Raw genomic sequence first — 8,210 nt, 5'->3', positions numbered from 1 at the left:
GTTTGAAATAAAAAAAAAAATAAATAAAAAAAAAACGATTAAATATGATTATGGTCTGACTTGACTGCATTGCTTTTGGTCCGAAACGAAGAATGAGTAGGCTTTAAAATTAATTGTGAGGGATTTCGAAACAATTTGTATTGAAATTATGATAGGCTGTTCTCAACGTCCTTCATTGTCAAGTGCTTCAAAACTTTCCCAACGAGCTACGCCAATTCTTATCCACTCATTAAAAAAGTGTGTAATCTCGCATTGTCGTAAATGAAGACGACGCCTTTTGCCTTTAACCTCATCAAATTTCATTACTATGAATGTGCCATAATAACGTATTTTAGAAAATATTTTTGACTTCTGACCAAGCTTTTTCATTTTAACCTAATCTCATATGACATATATTTTGCGTTTGACAAGTACACGAGCATATCGCTAAAGAGATCGGCACAATTAACTGGTTAATATCAACTGCGCGGTTCAAACTCATCATTTGACTGGAACTAAAACTGAAACAAACCGTCGACTCAGATTGGAGCAGCTCATGTTGCGTTATTTGCTTCCATTAACAACAAACCCAAACCCTATCTTACCTAACGTTAATCTGGATTTTGTGACCGTTTACAGAGTTTTATTCAACTTAACCATAATCGTTTTTCTTCGTTACTGTCGAAAATAGTTCACTTTTCTTCAATCATAACTTGTATTCTCAAGAATAGCTTGACTGCGTTTCGTTTTAGCATCATGATGCGTATAGTAGCCAAATATGGAGACTGATTCCTTAATTTTTTGTAAGGGTTTCACATTGAAATTTGCAAAATTAAATCGAGTAAGCCATTGATCTTTCCAAAGCAGCTTCACCATCAACGCCACATAGTTGTTGTTCCTAAGCTTGAAAAGCGTTGTTGCCTCAACCGAAGTGACATCGTAAAGTGTAACAAATTCGTTTGCAGATGTTTCAAAAGTCAATTTCAAAACTCATTCACACTCGATTATATTAATAGATGACGCAATGTTGTCTTTTTCGTTATCTATAGAATGTCATTTTTCACACGATCCATGGTATAGCTTTATAGAGTAATTGCTAAATTAAAGATTAAAGTTAGATGAGTCTACAGTCATCTATGTTATCAACAGTTTTTAAAGGCAAAGCTTTTATTATTAACCGGTACCTATACTTCTGTGTCGTGACCACGATGGCTTACTTTGATAGACAGAAGCTTTCACTATGCATTTTGCGGTTGGAAAGCCCAGATGCAATGAATTCGTTGCAGAAAATATTTCGATACATAGTCACTAATAAATCACAAAAAAAAGAACACATAGGAGTGGAGGAACTTATACACAAACTTTGAAAAGACTTTATCAGGTTCGATTGAACAGATTTCTAAGATATTTAAAGTAAAATTTGTGTGAGATATGATGCATAAAAATTTGTGTTTGCATTAATTTAATATTCCATTGTAAGCCAACAAGACAGTACAACCTGCTTAGTATTATTATTCCCGCTGTTCCTTATGTTTTCATTTACACCTCAAATATATACAAGTCGCGAAAGCGAATATTCGTTTTTCGTGCCTACCGTGCCTAGTTCTCAGTGCCTTATTAAATACAAAAAACAGAGAGAAAAACAGCTAAGGAAAGTAAACTCTAATGGCGAACTCCACAAGTGAATGCGATTACTCTTCAGTTATACATATATCCTATATCTTTTTTTAGTAGGACTACCCACTTACTCAGGGTACACGATGCGGTCAGAAAGAAGTGAGGAAAGAGAAAGGGATAGGAAACGTGGTGGCTGCAAAATGTGTGAGCTGTGACCACTCATTATAGTCACGACCAAAGTAATTATCTATGGCACTTGAGATTTAAACCCCCGAACACCGACTTGGTTCTTATTTAATCGGCTACTGTTGCTACTCATATAATTATATAGTAGTTTTGTTTATCTCTTTATATCAGTCTACACTACTTCTCAAAGACTTTATAAAATGTGCAAATGCTTGATTTGTGTAAGGTTTCGACTCCACTTAATCAATTCGAGTCTTCTTAAGATCCTGTGGAGGAACACTCAAGGCAGGAAACACTGAGACGAATACTTGAACATTGCCTTAGATTTTAGTTTTAAATTTAACAATTAATAAAATCATTGTAAAATACAATCCGTATGAGTTGCCGAGTAAGCAAAGTAAGGCGCGTTCTTTGCTTTCATGGCTGACATGAATCGGCGACGGCTTTCTAGCAAAGTATTTTCATTTTCATTTTCATTATTAAAAAAATTAGAAATTCTTTTTCAAAGTTTCTCTTACAATTAAATTCAATTTAATTTCCTTTCGTCAAAAAAAAAAAAAAACCTGAAACATTCTAACGATTGTTATGCTAATGCGCTGTTGAAATGAATGATTTTTTTTTTTTTTTTAATTTATTATGTTTATCTTTCCCTTCTAATGTTCAATTGATGTTGACGTTCGTGTATGTAAATAATCAATATGTTGTATTATTTATTTTTGTATTTTGTACACATGTACAGTATGGCCAATGAATTGTGTTACGCATCAGGAAGCGTGCATTTTATGTGTGTATGCATGTATATCCAATTGATTGTGTCTTTAAATAAATAAACAATTTTAGTTAAAATTTACAAAATGTCAAAATTAAATGCGAAACGTTCAGTAAATATTAAAACAAATAATAAATGAATAATTTACTCTTCTTAGGTCATTTAAAGGGTTAATGCATTTTTTTCCTTTTACCTTTGTATTGCATGTAAACATTAATCCCGCAAAAAATTTTGTAGAGAGCGTTATGCAAAAAATTTGAAATTAATTTTTCGTAATATTAAAGCGGCAACAGTTTGCTTCAGTTTGCGAGCTTTGGCGACACTTCATTAAAGTAATGAATTTTTTTTTCTTCTTTTTACACTTATTTGTTTACGAATTTTTTTTTCTAAAATAAATTTTTTAACTTCATATGAATTTTTAAAATTCTCTTATCACTTAGGCAACACTTGATGCTACGAAAATGGTTTCCGATTTTTGATCAACACTTAATAATCGAATATTTAAAATTTTCAATTTCATTCATATTTAGATATGCATAAGTTTTTACTTCATTATTACTATTATTATTATTTTTTATTTTTTTTTCATTAAAAAATTTTCACTTAACATCGATAACTTTTCTGTGTGTGTGTGTGTATGTGTGGGTGTGTGTGTGTGTGAATGTTTTTATAACATAACTCGCGTAAAATTGCGACCGCTGTTGAAGCACGACTTAATGCATGCAGTTCATTTGGTAAACTGGCGATAAATTTCAAGTGTTTATCACTAACAAGGGAGCCTTTTAAAGAAATTATGTTTTTGAGGGACTGTGTGACGTGATGATGACGTTTGTTCGCACAGCTGTGTAAAGTTTATCTTTCAGATTTCGAAAAATCCGGTCCCACGAGAACAGTTTATGTTTCAAATAATTATAGCAACATTAACACGCAAAATATACCGATATATACATACGTCATTTCTTTTCAGATAATCTCCGAGTTTTCTCATAACATACATGTGCACTTGTCCTTAGATTTGTTTACATGTAGTTAGTTGTCTTCTCTTTTATTCTATCTTAATTCGTTCTCTTTTGCAATAACTAAGAGACTAAGAGAGCGGTTTTCATTTTCGATTCGAAACGTGAAGACTTGTCTGTACAAAGCACAAAATTCGAAATTAATTTTTTTTTTTTCTTTTTCAATATAAAGTGTGTAAAATTTCTCCATCGTGTGTAGAGAATACGTAGGGTCGTATTGTTTGTGTTTTGCCACACTTGTGGATTTTCCTCGAATTTCATTTCATGCATAGGAAACGTTAGTGTTATCATAATATTGTCACTGCTGCGTGATAAACATCAAAAAAACTTCTTTTCAAACAATATAGAACGTGTGGAAAGAATTATGTCAGTAGGCAGTTGGCTAATAATTAATTGTGTGTCTAGTTACAAGGAGTACTTACTGAAGAACTTTTCTATGAAATATTAAAGCAACAATATGTGTTCTCGCTATAGATAGATAGTTCAAGTCAATTTTTGCAAAAAACCTTTAAAGATGTAATTACTTGCATAGCAAGAAAACACACTTAGATTCTCTTATAAGTATTTACTTATAAGATTTACTTATAAGATAAAAGGGAATGGATCTAAGCCTAACGAGGTAAAAACTTCAAGTTTTGAATATCGGTTTTATGATACAAAATGTGGATAAATAATTTAAAATATTATAAGCGAGTTACACTGACGTTTCAGTACCCCACGTCATTCCGACTTGTAAAATTTTTAATTTACTTCCATCATAATACATTAGGAATCATTCTTTCTTGCCGTAGAAAGGATTGTTTTCGTGAGGCGTCCAACAAGTAGATCTATGTAGTCCAAACTTATCAGAGGATATTCACATGTCGGATAACCATTTAGACGTATTTCTGTCATAAAATCTTTAGAATTAAACTTTGACTTCATAGAAAGCAGGAGAGAGGAGAGGGTTCTTAGGAAATGGTCACGCGTCTTCCAAACTTTCTGTATTCAAAGCCAATATGTCCATTTTTCACCATCATGAAATTTGAAAGTAATTTTTTTATTTCATACGACGACATTTTCAGTGGCGAGAGTGAGCCTTACATGGCAGCGGTACCACGATGCGAGCCACTTTTAATACCGTTCACTTTTCGGTCAAAACATGTAACAAAATTGTCAAAACACTTTGTATATTGTGACATAAATATTCACACTAATGAGCGGACTACCGTGCGACCAACAAGGCTTAAATCAACTCAGAAGTGATTGTGAGTACATCAGCATAACATAACATCGTAAGTTCTTTTTCATGTTGAAAACATGCGCTCCTATTGAATATAATATTAACAGAAGTAGTGCAGCGCATAGACATACTCAAATGGGCCTTCGTTAATGAAAACGGACTGCTGAACTTTCAATTGCTTTATGGCAATTGCGACATCTTGCAGTGGAAATAATCCTCATCTCTGGTCATCGCAAACTATAGTGATTCGGAAACCCATTTCAGTTAAACGTAAAAAGCTCCGCCATGTTTGTATAATCAGAACATCTTCTAAATAGAACACTAAACGTTGTGTTGATACATCTCTGTGAAAATGCACATATAACCATAATCGAATCTCAGTAAAGAAATTTATTCAAACATTCTCAATTGTATGGAATTTGTATTTTCTTAGATCGTTGGAATTTGTATACAATTATTATTGAGAATATATACGCTTAATCTCGCATCGAAAGGCCTGTTGAATGATTGAGAACGAATATGCGTTTATTCTCTAAAGTCCCACAATACATGCAAAATTCTTGATAATTGTATACGCTTATTCTCTAAATCGGCACAATACATGTAAAGAAATTTATTCAAACATTCTCAATTGTATGGAATTTGTATTTTCTCAGATGGTTGGAATTTGAAGTGGGCGCAGCTGATTTTTTTTCATTTTCAGCATAAAAGTCCTTGTTCCATAGACGTGTGGGCGGGTCCTGTGTAAAGCTTAGATCCCTCCCGAATTCTTTTCCAAATTTGTAAGCGATATATTCAATTCCGCAAACTCGGAATGAATATTATACACACAACATGTTTAGGTGCATTTAGGTTTTACTGGGGGAAACTCACGAGCAATGGTATTCTCTAAGCGGAAAGCAATATAAGATATTGCCGTTATACGAAATTATAGGCAACTTTTAGTAGAAACTGCAAAAACTTCAATTTCCGGTTAAAACATAAATTTTTTAATGTGACTAGAAATTACTTAAATAAGTAGTTCAAAAATGACCCTCTCCAAGTTAAGAACCATTAAGAACCATTGCAAAAGTCAAAAAGTTGGGAAATGCCTGAAAATTGTCTGGAAATTGAAATGTGCCTCTCCTGAAATCACCATTAACAAACTGCGAAAGATTTCATTATCAGGCATAGAGATTACATCTCAACATTTGGTTAGAGCTTACTGAGAGGTACTTTCAATTATTACATTAAATATCGAGATCTAGTTCCCCTTCCATTATGTCGTAATTTCAGATCCTTGCATTTCCCTACATATCTAGAGCCCATAGGGTAATTGTTGAAAGGTATTGTGCAGCAATATCTAAAACTCGTTGACTATTTTATTTGTCATCAATCGTTTCACCTGAGATATTTACACTTGGGAACTCTGTTGCCCACTGTTGCTTGCTTTTTATTGCCTTCAAAGGTTTACGCTAGACCAATGGATATTCTAACATGACAATGCTCAAACTCTCATTGCTAAGCCGATCGGGGGAAATCTTTTCAAGTGTAGAATTATCTGCCTGATAAGTTAAGTTCGTTGAGAAACTTCAATTAATTAACCATAGTTTGGTCGTGGAACAGACTTGTCCTTCAAAACATGGAAAATAAGAATTGGCTGTACTTAAAATGATCTTTTAAGACAACAAAAAGAAACATTAGGAAAGCATTTCAAACAATCAATATGATCACAATAGCCGTTACTAATTGCTTGTTTTCTTTTCTTATCAAATTTTTTCCTTTTTTTTTTTTTTCTTTGAAAGTGTGGGAAAGTCGCCAACACAAACAATTATAAACATGCGTTACTTCTTGCATTTATTTGTGTAACAGTTTGACACCAACAACAACAAAAATGACCAGTTATGCAAATTGCAGTTTATGCAAAAAAAAAAAAATAAACGCCTGCCGCCACACATTTTAATCACAACAAAGATCTTCTACAAAACATAGGACGACAACTCACTCGGGCACATAGTTTGTTGAAAAACTTGAAAAGCGATATATTTCGTAGGGTAAAATTTCTATTTCTTCCAAATTTATAGATTTATTGGCTGCTACTGCACGTTGATTATTTACGCGGTGCTTGACTGGCGATGTCGTCTTAGGAATCGAAGAGGCCATTATTATTTAACAAAATTATTGTCTGATGTCATTTCTAGATTTCTTTTTTTTCCAAAATATTACTCTTTAATCAATTGGTTTATTTAATAAGTTCGTTGTTAAAAGAAAATAACTACTAATCAAAAAAAAAAAAAAAAAAAATTGCAGTCTTGTTATGCTTCTTCCTCTTTCATTTAAATTGAATATTGCCAACAGCGTTAATAATGCAACAATTTAAAACAAGAAAAAAAACCAAATTTATCACTCTCTCTTCTGTATGAGTATTCTTAAGTATAGCATGTGAATCCTTATTAAGTAAATATTTCAATCTTGAGTGCAAATGCGAGTTATTCGAATTATAACGGGGCAGAACGATTTTGGTAAACAGTTATGCTTTATGTATTAATGGTGGCAAACAGTTATAGTTTTCGTACTAACGAAGAGAAACCAGCGTGGCGACTCGCGACCCGATTGTTACTCGCAGTTACTTTATCAGATAACACTTTCCGCGTTTTGCAGAACGCGGAAGATGTTACAGCAGTCAATCTTATGGGCCAATAGAGCCAATCGGAACGTCAAACAGAAGACACTTAACAATTTGCTAACGTAATAGCCTCCCCCTTAAGCATTCGGGCTTGCATAACTATACTGGGAATTACCGCGAACTATATAAAGCCCAATAACATGAGATTAGCTTTACAAGTACTTCTAATGCTCTTTTTATACGGCTGGTACATTCCAAAAAATTCGTGTAAGAAAATTCTTCCAAAAAAAAACTGGCATAAAATAATATATAAATGGAAAAATAGTAGATAGGTTCCAGATCTAAAAAAGCAAATTAAAAGTACAATAAATATTAAATAATATTAAAAAATTCTTGTTAGAGTTTGTAACGCGTATATGTGTGTAGCTGGTTTCCGTTCGTTGGCTTTGTCCCTGCTGTTCACAATAATTGCATTCCGTTCATTAAGATCTCTCCTCATAGTTCTCTCCTCACATAGTAGCACTGTTAAAAGAGAGAATTATGAACAGAGAACAGAGTCCGAAGTCCGTCTGTATAGCATAAATGTAGTTTTTTGAAATAAAATTAACGTGAGGAGGCGGTGTTGATCATCGCTGAAGTAGAACGTGAGCAGAAAAGAAAACTTTTTGCGGCACATCGCTAGCCAGCAGATGTGTGTTAGGTGGCCAAAGGAAAAGAAAGAAAATAAAAACAAAGAAAATGATTTAAAACAGTTTACAATAAATATTAAGAAATCTATATATGGGCAATTAAATGAAAATTTTGTTGTATTAAAAC

At 33.0% G+C, this 8,210-nt stretch overlaps 1 protein-coding gene across 2 annotated transcripts in view; it reads right to left on the bottom strand.

The window, feature by feature from the left end:
- Positions 1-3,109, bottom strand: part of LOC119640916 (5-hydroxytryptamine receptor) — a 176,335-nt gene extending 173,226 nt beyond the window's left edge. For both annotated transcript variants that reach the window (XM_038039258.1, XM_038039263.1), the window contains exon 1: positions 2,745-3,109. The gene's annotated coding sequence lies outside the window, so the exon portion shown is untranslated. The remainder of the gene's footprint in view (positions 1-2,744) is intronic.
- Between the last annotated feature and the right edge of the window lie 5,101 nt (positions 3,110-8,210).

This window comes from Glossina fuscipes, unplaced genomic scaffold, assembly GCF_014805625.2.
Source record: "Glossina fuscipes isolate IAEA_lab_2018 unplaced genomic scaffold, Yale_Gfus_2 133, whole genome shotgun sequence".
Lineage (NCBI taxonomy): Eukaryota > Metazoa > Arthropoda > Insecta > Diptera > Glossinidae > Glossina > Glossina fuscipes.
Note: the sequence above shows the minus strand (reverse complement) of the source record. Positions and strands in the feature narration are given on the sequence as shown.